General features: G+C 26.3%; 1 protein-coding gene across 3 annotated transcripts in view; it reads left to right on the forward strand.

The window, feature by feature from the left end:
* The first annotated feature begins 10,453 nt into the window (after positions 1 to 10,453).
* The window catches only part of LOC121116447 (uncharacterized), a 98,704-nt gene continuing 97,055 nt past the window's right edge, over positions 10,454 to 12,102 (forward strand). For 2 of the 3 annotated variants that reach the window (XM_040710702.2, XM_040710705.2), the window contains exon 1: positions 10,454 to 10,794. The gene's annotated coding sequence lies outside the window, so the exon portion shown is untranslated. The remainder of the gene's footprint in view (positions 10,795 to 12,102) is intronic. The other variant, XM_040710704.2, reaches the window with a different exon arrangement.

The following is a 12,102-nucleotide window of genomic DNA, read 5'->3' on the forward strand; positions in this document are numbered from 1 at the left end:
CAAATTGGTATTCGAAAAACTATTTGAGAATAAGAAATTGGGATAATTGTATAATCTTTCGAAAATATTAATATCTTTTCCGTTAAAAATGTGTAGATGTAAAAGAAAATAACATTGCTAGATGGGAGTATACAATTTAGAAAAAAAAAGTAGATGTTTCTCTTTACCTTCATTTCATTGAATAACCTTTATACTTAGATAATAAAACGTATAAAAAGTATCATTCAAAATGCTTATAATTTAGTTTAACTTCTTTTTGGCATTCAAGGGCGTGGTTTAACTATACTTTTTGCCCAAAAACTACTCAAAATTACCAAAAAGTGCATGTTGGAAAAACTTTGAGGACGATGAGGCAGGGGTATAGGACATACTTAGATCCTAAAAAAATTATTTTTGAGCTTCTCACATCTGAAAGCAGGAAAAGAATTGTAGACACATATCAAAATTCTAAAAGTATATTTTTGAATAGGTCCAATGATCAAGTTAGAAGTATTTTTCTTCGATTGCTTCGATTTTCCTTCTGTTATAGCTCTGGGAGAAAATAGAAGCCAACTTTTTTTGGACTTAATGATTGAAGTATGATCTTAGTCCTTAGCAATTGTCAAATTAAAAGGACATCTACATATTAAATTAATAATGTCTTACTAGATAAAAACAAAAGAGCATCAAATAAACAGCAATTCTATTTATAAGTACTGTATCCGTATCCAACAACCCGAACAGAATCGACGAACCTAAAAGTTGCTCGTGATTGACTGTTACAGAATCAGGACCATACACACTATTCACTTTTTTAGCTGCCTGTCTTGCATTTAAAAATAACTGTAAAATATGGAGTATCTTTTCTCATCTGGTATCCATCTTTGACGCACGCTCAAACAACTCTCAATTTTTTACCGTACACAATCTTAACTATTAACGTTATATAGAGTAACTGATTGTACTTATACAACAAAAGATACACATTACAAAAGCCATTGGAAAAATTATGGATATGTTATTAATACAGTTAAATATATCCATGTATTTAATATTTGGGTCACTCAAATTTACATTTGATTTGTTCCTCTCCCATTTGATTAAAATTTTGTATATCAAATAACATTGTATTGGAAAACTCAAATACAAAAAAAAAATAATATCTCTAACTCAAACTAGCTCTAAGTTCTGAGCATCTTCTTATAATAAATTTGATTAAAAATTATCTAGATTCCCATAGCGTTTTGGATTTTAGCTCATGGACCACATAACAGATGGATGCTGATAATAATTCATTTGATAGCAATCGAGCTATTCAATTTTTTTGTTACAGTTTTTGTTTTGTAATTTCATAAAAAAAATGTTTTGACTTCGACCAAATTTTTTGACCTAAGATATCTTAAATATATTTAAAAAAAAGTTATTGTATATCAAATATTATATAGTCTGATTTTGAAGAAAAAACATAAAAAAATAAAATTAATACTTCAACGTAAAAAAAAGATACCCATAAAAGGTTTAATTGCTTGGAATATATGAGAGGCTTTATTTTTTTATAAATATAACCATATAATAAAAATCACATTCAATAGTTTTTAGAAGAGTCCCACTCATTACGTTAAGCAAATTTTGATAATATAATCAAAATCACGTATAATATTAACTCACTTAAACGCTTATTTTTATAAGTTATTTCTTGACTAAGACCAATGGTTTAACTAAATCATTTATTGTGCTTGTATTAAAAAATCATGAATAATGAAAATAAGGTCCCATTTTCATATTGAAACAATTCATGTAGTAAAATTTGAGAAAGACGATTTTATCCAAAGATTACTTCTCTAGAAGCCATTAATTGTAAAAGAAATAATTATGTCAACAAACTATGTATACTCCTCATTTCAATTATAAAGTACTGTTAATCTTGATAACTTTGATAGTCATTAAGAAGTTAGCTTAGTTTCATTGTTTATTTTTTATTTATTAATATAAACAATGCTGAAGTAAAACCATTGGTTTTGGGTATGAAATAAATTTTTTAAATAACCATTTACAGGAATAAAAATCACAATAAATTCGTTTAAAGTCACAAAATTTGCTTAATAGTTATTAGACTATATTTGACATTTTATTATAAAAATTCATTTTTAAGGATCCGAATAATAATTAATTAGAGATAGCATATTTAAATAAAATTGGATACAAAAATTAAATCGAATGAAAACTGTTATACCATATATTAGATATACCTAATATATGTAATTCTAAGCATCTGTAATGAGTGATTTCATGACCAATACCGGTAATTTTGATATAAAAAAAGCAAGGATAATTGTTTAATATGTTGATGAAATAATATAGATTGTTGAGTCCAACCGTCATATAAGCATTGCTCTGTTTGCTAAGGTGATTAACATTAATAGAAAAAAGTAATAAATAAAATAAAAATCCATTCAAAATAATGGATTCTATTTTACTTCACCTTATTATGTAAGTAGTTTCTAAAAAAATGTGAGTCATTTTTAAAAACTAATAAAATTCAATCATTAAACCACCTGATTCGCAGAATTCTAAAGTATGTGGTTGCAAAATTTTAATGTGTTGACTTGATAAAAATATAAAAATGATAAAAACCATGACTTTCAATTTCTTGGTAGAAGGTTTTTTGATGACTTGACAAATCGAATGGTTAATTGTTTTTTTGTTTATAATCCATAACAAGTTTCCATGAAGGGGGTTCAAGCAATATATAAGTTTGTTACATTTAAGGCTGTTTTGTGGCGTGAAGTAGGTATCATTTTACAAAATACATTTCGACAATGACGAGTTTAGTTTTCCTAATTTTAAATGTAATGCTACGTTCCAGGATTGGAGACTAAGACTAAATAGTCGATTGGAACTCGAAACTATTTTAAAAAAATTGAGTTGAGCCCAAAATCAAAGATCCAAGACTTGTTTTGGACTCTTAAGCTAAGAGTTTACTAGACTTGCAACCATTTTGTAACAAGTTTTTACAGGATATTAATAAATGTCGTTTTAAATATTTTTTTGGGGTGCAAAACTCCTTTTTAGTCCAAATAAGTTGTTAAATATTTTATATGGAAAACAATTAAGCGTACACTTTGGTCATAACTTTGGGTCTATTAATTAAAATTAACTTTGACGGAACTATTTAAGACACAAAACAACAAATAAAAAATTTCCGATAGGAAATGAACTCAACAGAAATATAGAAACTTGAAAAGAACTCAATATAAATATTTAGGGGCTTGAACTTTTGAGCAAAGACTTGAGGTTCGATACCAAAGACTTTGGACTCCAATTGCCATTTCAATATACAGATGCTTTTTCCAACCTCTCCCATTTAGGGTTTTGATAATTTAGTTACATAATCAAGCAATCCAGACATAGGGAATGTTTATTTCAATTTCAGATGAAATAGTTATGAACGTGATTTTCAGTTTTGAAATTGACTTTTATGATGTATAAAAATACTAACAAAATTTAAAATCTATTTATATTGTATATTAATTTGGTTTAAAGTTTGTTAAGGCCCAAATTTACTGAAAAGTCTACTTATTTTGCTTTACAAGTCATTGACATATTGTTATTTTGATATTTCTTGTACATTTTTAGGAAATTTCTGCCTTAAAAAAATGAAATCAAATTAACAAAATATCTTATAAATACTACATTAACAAAAGAAATACCTTTTCACCATAGCATAATTAACTAATTTTTACATATAATAAATGAAGATTAATAAATTTTATGTATATTTTTTTCATTTTCAAGATATTTTTTAACTTATTCAGTCAAAATGATTAAAAAATCTTATTTAAAGAAGTAAAAACGATAAATACTAAGGAGTTTGTTAAACTACCAGTAAAAAACCCCAATAATCGGATTATTTTCCTTCACAGTTAAATTTTTAACATAACTTGATCCTATTTTTCTTATTTTGTATTATTTTAACAAAAATCACAAACCGATACAAGAAACCTTAGAAAATGAGTAAATAATTAGCTCCTTTTATGTCTTTCAGCTTACACTAAAAACCTCAAACAATGTTAAAAATTGTATTTTACTTAAAAATTTGAATTTTTTGGCCCAGTATAGAAATATGAATATCTTATTTAGATTCTTTAATATTTTAAATAAAAAATAACATTTGGCTATGAGGAGCCTCCACAAGATTATATTTCTTTTGGGGGGGAGGGGGGTTAGTTTTTGGAATTTTTTTGGAAAAAATTATCCAAAAATAGAAATTTTGGGAAAAAACTTTGAAAAATTAAATTTTTCGGAAAAAAACTTTAGATATACTAATAGATATTTAAATTTTTTTTCAAAAATCTACCACTATTCACAAAAAAATTATGAAACCCATTGTTATTTCAAAAAAATTAATCTGTTGCAGAAAAATTTCCAAAATCAATAGCTGTTCTTTAAAAAATTTCAAGAAAATTTTAAAAGTTAAATTTTATTGAATACATTTTTTTGGAAAAAAAATTAAAATATTAAATTTTTGGAGAAAAATATAAGAAAATACATAGTTATTAACAAAAATTTAGTTGTTTTGGAACAAAATGCGACAAATGAAATTAAATTGCAAATATTGAATTTTATTGTAAAAAGCAAAATTCCCGATTCCCGATTTCAATTTTGATGAATCATTCAATAATATTTTGGAAGACCAATATTTTTGTAATAAAGTAGTCATTTTTTTTTTTTTTTTTTTTTTTTCTGTTTTCTGATACTTATAGTTCCTTAAAATTATTGATTGTTTGCTTTCAGCTAATATATAGTTTTATAAATTTTACTCATAGAGGATTTTTTTTAAATTTTTCTATATATTCACTTCTCATAGCAGTTTTATTGATTCCAGATTAGTGTCCTGAAGAGTGAACTTCTCAGATATTTAATACTCTTAAGTAATCAAGGCTTAATACAAATCTTACTATACAGTACACTGATCCGCTATAATACATTTAATGTTAATTCAATACCTTGAATAATATACATCAGGGTTAGGCAACCTTTGAGCCATGGAGTGCCAACATCAACATTTCTAATCAATGAGTGAAACAAAATAGTCCATAAATATCCAATGTCGATTTTTAATTTTACCACGAGTCCATTAAGGACTTATAAGCCCCATCAAATCGTAAATGGAAGTCTCTGTCATTCATGAGAACCCACAGGCGTGGGTATACTTCATATTTAGATGTTATATCCCCCATAATAAAAAATTAGAATTGGATAATGAGAGGGTAGAATAAGAATTTGTAGAATGCTTAGGACAAAAGAAGCATAGGTACACATACATAACGTTAATTTAGAGATTAGCTGCTATGAGAGAAAGTAAATAAACACAAATCCCACACCGTGTCTTGCAAGGGCATTATAGGAACTACCCCCATGTCGAATTGACATTTTCAATCTTCTATTCTACTCCGAGTCCAAAAAAGCACTTGTAATGACTTTATATTTAGATGTTCTCTCTTCAAGAATCCAAGAATAATGATAAGAGGCTTAAAAAATAAAAAAACACTACTCAGATTGTCAAAAAGAAAAAAAAATATCGTACTGGTTATATTCATATTCTTTTACAAATCGAAGAATAATAAAAAATAACATCTCATGGAAAAAAAAAACACTGTTCATTTATAACCAGGTCATATTTACTTCTTTTTTTTAACTTTCTGAGAGTAAATTTATGATTTACTACCTCGTATATATTCGTACACACACATGTATAATCTATCCAGTAACTTTTATAATCCAAGCGCTTTAAAAATGATTTACCTACCTATATAATGTATACATATATATGTATACCAACGCATATTTGAACTATACATTTAATACATAGATATGTGAGCCTATGATCGAATTTTTAAACATATATTCAGATACATGTGTCTTGTCAACACAAAAGCAAGTCAAACGATTTTTCTCCAAATTGATTGCGGATTACATTTATATTCTTCGACAAATTATCCTTCATTTCTATCAACAAATTGTTTTTATTAGTCCTTTTGAGGACTCACAAATTGCACTTAAAATAGCCTAAAATGATGTTCATAACAAGAGAATGTGAAATGGATCGATTTAGTTAAGAGGCCATAATACCAGGGTGGGAATTGAAGTCTTCCAAATCGAATGAAGATTCTGAATTATAGTTAATGTTCGTAGGTATTGCAAATTATCCCAGAAATTTGAAATCAAAGGCTATAATTGATTCAAATGGATCGTTAGAATGTATGTATAATATATGTGTACCATAATGAGAAAAGATTTGAATTTAGTATTGCAAAATTTATATTTTTATTTTGCTAGACTTAGGAGAAAAAAGAAATACAATTTCTTCAGTATACAAAAATATATTTCATTCCTTCTTAGGAGCCTTTTCAATTGTTATAATAATATAATTTGATATCAAAAACGATATTTGAGTAGTCAAAATGAAGAGAAACGTCTAAATAATGGCGCGTTATACGCGGTATCAAAAGAGAATATTTATTTACTTGCAACATACTTGTAACTAAATTAATCATACCATAAGACAAGTAAGAGACAGATTCTTGGAATATTGTTGCGAAATATATGTTTTATCCATAATACGTAATAATATAAAAATCCTGTAATTAAATTCAAATTGATAATTTCAAAGAAATATCATCAAAATTTCTTTAATAAAAATTAAAATAATAAATTGGGATTTTTATTCAAAATTATTTTATACTGATACTCCACAAAAATCCATTATACATACAGGCAAAACAATTTACTTATGAACTTACTTAGTTCTCTTTTTATGGTTGTAGAATGTACATTAAGTGAGAGTAAATATTGCCATGAGAAAGAAAAAAAAAGAGTTTCTAGAACACATAGGGGAAACATTTTTTTTTTTTTTTAATTCAACAATTTTTGATGAATGAGTAATTCGTACTTATATCGATTTTTCTCTTTCTTGCTATCTAAAATTGTTATTAATTGCCATCTTCAAAGAGTTTCCCTCTTGTTAACTTCTTTTAAAGTTTTTTTATAAACTAGATCCTTTACTTCAATAGTTTAGACCAAAAAAAACAATTCAAGTTTTTTATTGTTTTTATAGCTCAATTTATAAGACATTATAAAGATATACAACTTATATTTTGTTCAACCTAAGTAATATTTAAACCGATATAAAGTTCTAAGGAAAAAAAAATGTAAATCTACCTTTGTTATAACTTTTTTGTATATCAACTGTTACATAAATATTATATAATCTGTTAAGTTTCATGATCAACTTTTTCTTTGACATACAGATCTCTTCAACAGTAATGGCGTACTTTATTTATTATTATTTTTTTTTCTTCAAAAAACTGATTCTACAGCCTAAACATGAAGGCTAAGACAAAATATAATTTATACACTTTGTTCGTTAGTCATTCATAGAAGAATGCAAACCTATATTATTAATATTTTATTTAATTATTCATTGATTAGCATGAAAGGCTTGAAAAAGATACTACTTGCAAATTTACTATTTGACAATTATATAGAAGCAATACGAAGTTCTTGTAGTTCAAAAATGAATTGTATTATGAAATTCTAATGCAAATTAAGATGATCAATATTTTCAGATACCCCCTTTAGGGGTACACCGAAGCTTATAGTTGTAGCAGACAAATATTAATAAATAGGTAATAAAAAATGTTTCATTAATTATTAATACAATATAATTGATATCTCTTGACAAAACACAATTTAAATTAGGAAAAAAAAAATGATTTAATATGTTTCAGTAGCTTAGAATAGTAGAATTATAAAAAAAATTACTAATTTATGTGACTGAGTAATTTATTGCGATATAAATACATTGGAGGGAGAAAAAAATACATTTACCAAATAATTATAATTTTTTCATACACCCATAAATCTCTCATATAAATATTTGCAATAACCCATGCAAGCAAGGGCTTATCGTTGACCTCATCTAAAGGGGTAGTACCATTATAGTTAACAAATGGTTGGATTTCATGAGTAGATATACAATGAATAGATTTCCTTTGGGTAATATATTTTACTCTCATTTAATAAACATTTGTGGCCCGTGCACACAAAAGCAAGCAGAAAGATGTGTGTTTACTCAAAACTGAGTCTAAACTACTTTTGTATTCTTTCACAAATTATGTTTATGAATCCTTTGAAGGTGTCTCACATTGCAGTAGCTTTAGACAAAATAATTTATACAATACGAATTGATTTACTATATTTAAAAGGCTATATTAGGATCAAACTTAGTACCATAGATTAAATGGAGGCTGTTGGCTTTATTGAATATTTTTGGTATTTCAAATCCGGCAATAATTAGAATAAAAGGCCTATAGTTGAAGGTCTTTGACATAATGATGTAAAAATAAATTGGGTATTTATTTTCTTTCAAAATTGTTTTTATGTTAACTCACTACAATATTTGTGACGTGTTTGAAGCCATGAAAAAACTACGGAAAAAAGACATTTATGTTCTATAGATCTACATTTCTATTTTTATCCTCCTTGGAAAAAAAATATGTGGAAAAGAAGACTTAAATAGTGTTTTTCTATAAATTTTTAAGCATTATGTTCTAAAGTTCCCTATTATTTAATTATTGATGTTTTGAAATATATTTTAGGAATGTCAATCAGGTGTTGTTTTTTTAATAATATGAAGTAGTATTTTAGTATATGATTGGAAAGAATTTCCAAATATAAATCATAGACTTTTATATGCTATAATCTATGTACACCTCTTGAAGTCAATTAACTTTGTGATACAGCACTTTTAAAAATGAGTAAAGCTTATATTTGTCATTTTATAATGATTTATTTTGAAAAACATACACTGAAAAGGCGTTATATGGACTCTTTTTTATTGAACTCAAAATATCGATTATATCAAAAGAAAATGAAGATTCCCCCTCTAATTTTCATAATTGTAGTTCCCATTAATCATTTGATTTTAAAAAATCAACTTTTTAAGTTAGCAGGTAAAATATTACATGTACAATTACAAAATTCATCAAATTTATTTATAAGATGGAGCATAAATATTTGGATTTGAATCAAATTAATCTAATTAGAGTTTACATAAACATAGTTCCTATAATTATTCGTTTCTTTATTTTTAATCAAATCATTGGTAGAAAGGTTTTGTGTGAAGATAAATAGAACAATACATATTTGGTAAAGTATACTTTTTATTAATCTACTAATAAATAAATTATTAAAATAGATGACGTAACAATTGAATTAAAGCTGTCAAATACATAATTAAATGGGCTTGAAAATAAAACATAGTCAAAAAATGAGTTTAATCCTTTTTATTTTCCCACCCATAATAATGTTTGTGTCAGAGATAATCTGCTAGTAATAAAAGTCGTTAGAAGCCTAAAAATAAAACCAATTTACTGTACAAAAATATTCAAATGTCAATAATAGTCATCAGCGTGAATGGCTACTGTATCAGTGTTCTCTAAAATGTAAGTTTTTGCCCATTTTGGAAGAGTGAAGGTTTTTTCACGTAAACATTAATGCTACTAATGTTATCAAATCATTGTTTATTCAAATTCAATAGATAATGTACAGTTAATACTATTTATTAAATTATCAAACTATTTAATTAATTTGGCACAGGAGATTTATTTTATAGCAGTCATATTTTTATTCCCTTGAGTTCAGGGTTCAGCGAGTTCTACCGAAATAAGATTCGTAGATAGGATTAATCATATACATGTTCTAATTAACTTTTACTTCTATATATCCAACTTGAACTTACCCACTTCCCAATACATTGTTAGCAAACGAAAAAACCTATAAGACCTGTTTGTAAAATACCATTTGATTGTTGCTTTGACTGTTATTTAAATAGTCCATCAGTTTAGAAAAGATTATATCTCTTTAATCAATGTCAGAATAGATTTTTTATTCTTACTTATGAATCAAGGTTAAAGGATATTTCAGTGACATTATTTAATCCTTTTAATGAAATGTATTTTCCCTTTGATCTTCATTGAATAAAAAATAAATTGAACAGAGCATGTTATATTCATTTTTAATCAATAGTTTTCATGTTTAACATTTCGTTTTTCTGTGGATTTTACCAATTTATTATTTGATACATCTTGTCTACCTACCAATAAGACCGGCCTTAGGTAAAGAAAAGTTACATTTTACAAACATACGCGTTTGTGTATTTGTACAAAGAGATTATAATATATTTCATTTACCTTACATAGAATATATACATTCCCTTTTTTCATTAATATTACAAATAACAATCTTATAATTCCTCACCACCAGAGGTCGGCCCTTTCCATCATTTCTCATGAGTTTTTTTTTTTTTTACTCTTCTCTCTCCTTTTCCCCTACATACTTTTAACCACTACCAAAAAGAATGAACACAGAGAAACTTTTTTCATATATTACATACTAGTGTACTTTGTAGATCATAATAAAAGAACCATGAGCGTGCCAGTAAGTAAGCGCTAAAATTAGAAAGCTAGTAGGGTTTGTTTTATATTTTTTGTTTCACAATAAAAAATTGCCTGTTGAACGAATAAATAAACCCGGGAAAGACTTAGAAAGAGTCCCTAGTTCCACTTTTTCAACTATCATTTTAGTTACTAAATAGGACTATATTTAAATTTTTTTGGAGGCTGACGAATAACAATAACAAAATATCATGGTTTTTTAAAGATTTAGACTTGTTGGTCTATCATTTTATCTACAAATACTATGCCGTGATTTGTAGAAGGACTTTGTGGATTTGTACATAGAAGTTTGAAATCTGTAAGTATTCCATTTGTTCTTGATGAGTTTTATTTAAACAAAAAAATATATTTTTTGCTCACTTTTATTCTCAGTATATTATTTATTATTAATAAGTTCATCAAACATACAAGCTTCGAAAAATCTTTTGAAGAACCACATAACAGTTTTTTCTTTATATATATAGATAAATATAATTTTGTTCTTAAATAATTTATTATTAACTTATAAGGAAATAGTTTTTGTACAGTAAATGTCTTATATTTAAACACATTTAATGAACAAATTAAAAAAACAAACAATTTAACTTATTCCACAACCGAGAGATTGTATCTACTCAAAATCAATTTTAAAGAACATAATTAAAGAAATTTTATTATTAATTCAAAAATGTGGAAAGTTGTGTTTGTTTTAATTTTTATATTGATGTGTATCTTTGCCGAAAAATTGATTTACTATAAGAAATCAAATAAAAATTTAATAAACTAAGGGCATCAATTTTTTAAAGCTATATTATGTATAGATTTTCAAAAAAAAGACAAAGTATAGAAGTACCGTTGTAATAATAAATGATTCTAAAAAGAAAAATCCTATTTAAAAAATGAAAAATAGTCGAAAAAGAATTAGCAGGTGCAAGGTACGAAATTTCATTAAGGTACCTATAAAGATATATTTACAATTTATGTCAAATGTCGGAGAAAGTATGGGATATACATGTTTTTTTAAATAGTTTTATTTCGATTACATATTGGTTAAAAAGTACGCCAATAGCGGATATATTACTCCGACATATTGACCACAGTATTATGTGTAGATGGGATGATGTTTTTTGTCTTGTTTGATTGCATCTAAAATGTTCTATATATAACTTTTTTTACAAACATGTTAGTAATGCTATGTTTATAAAGCCTCTCAGACATATTTGGGAAAGATATGGTTCGTTTAAAAGGAGTTATTGTACATCATATAACTATATAGTTAACTTTAAAATGTAGTATTTATATTAAAAAAAAGTCCGGTCCAGATTATTTCTGGGCCTAATTACAGAAAACTTGAAACTATATCACAAATTAATATATAGAAGTTATACAAAACTATGATATTAAACGTTCAAAGTGCAAATTGTCCAACATCTACACCCATACATGCCTCAAGACTAGGTCGGAAGCTTTAACACAATCTGACAGTTTCAGTGGAATCAACGGAAGTCATAATGGGAGAATATTGTGGCGAGTCCTACAGGCCTTTTTCTCAATGTCACGCCAAAAAAAAATAATCCAGTGGATTCAAATCTGGTTATGATACTGACAACTTTTCCCTCGAATAAAA

The sequence above is a fragment of the Lepeophtheirus salmonis genome, chromosome 4, assembly GCF_016086655.4.
Source record: "Lepeophtheirus salmonis chromosome 4, UVic_Lsal_1.4, whole genome shotgun sequence".
In the NCBI taxonomy this organism is placed as follows: Eukaryota; Metazoa; Arthropoda; class Copepoda; order Siphonostomatoida; family Caligidae; genus Lepeophtheirus; species Lepeophtheirus salmonis.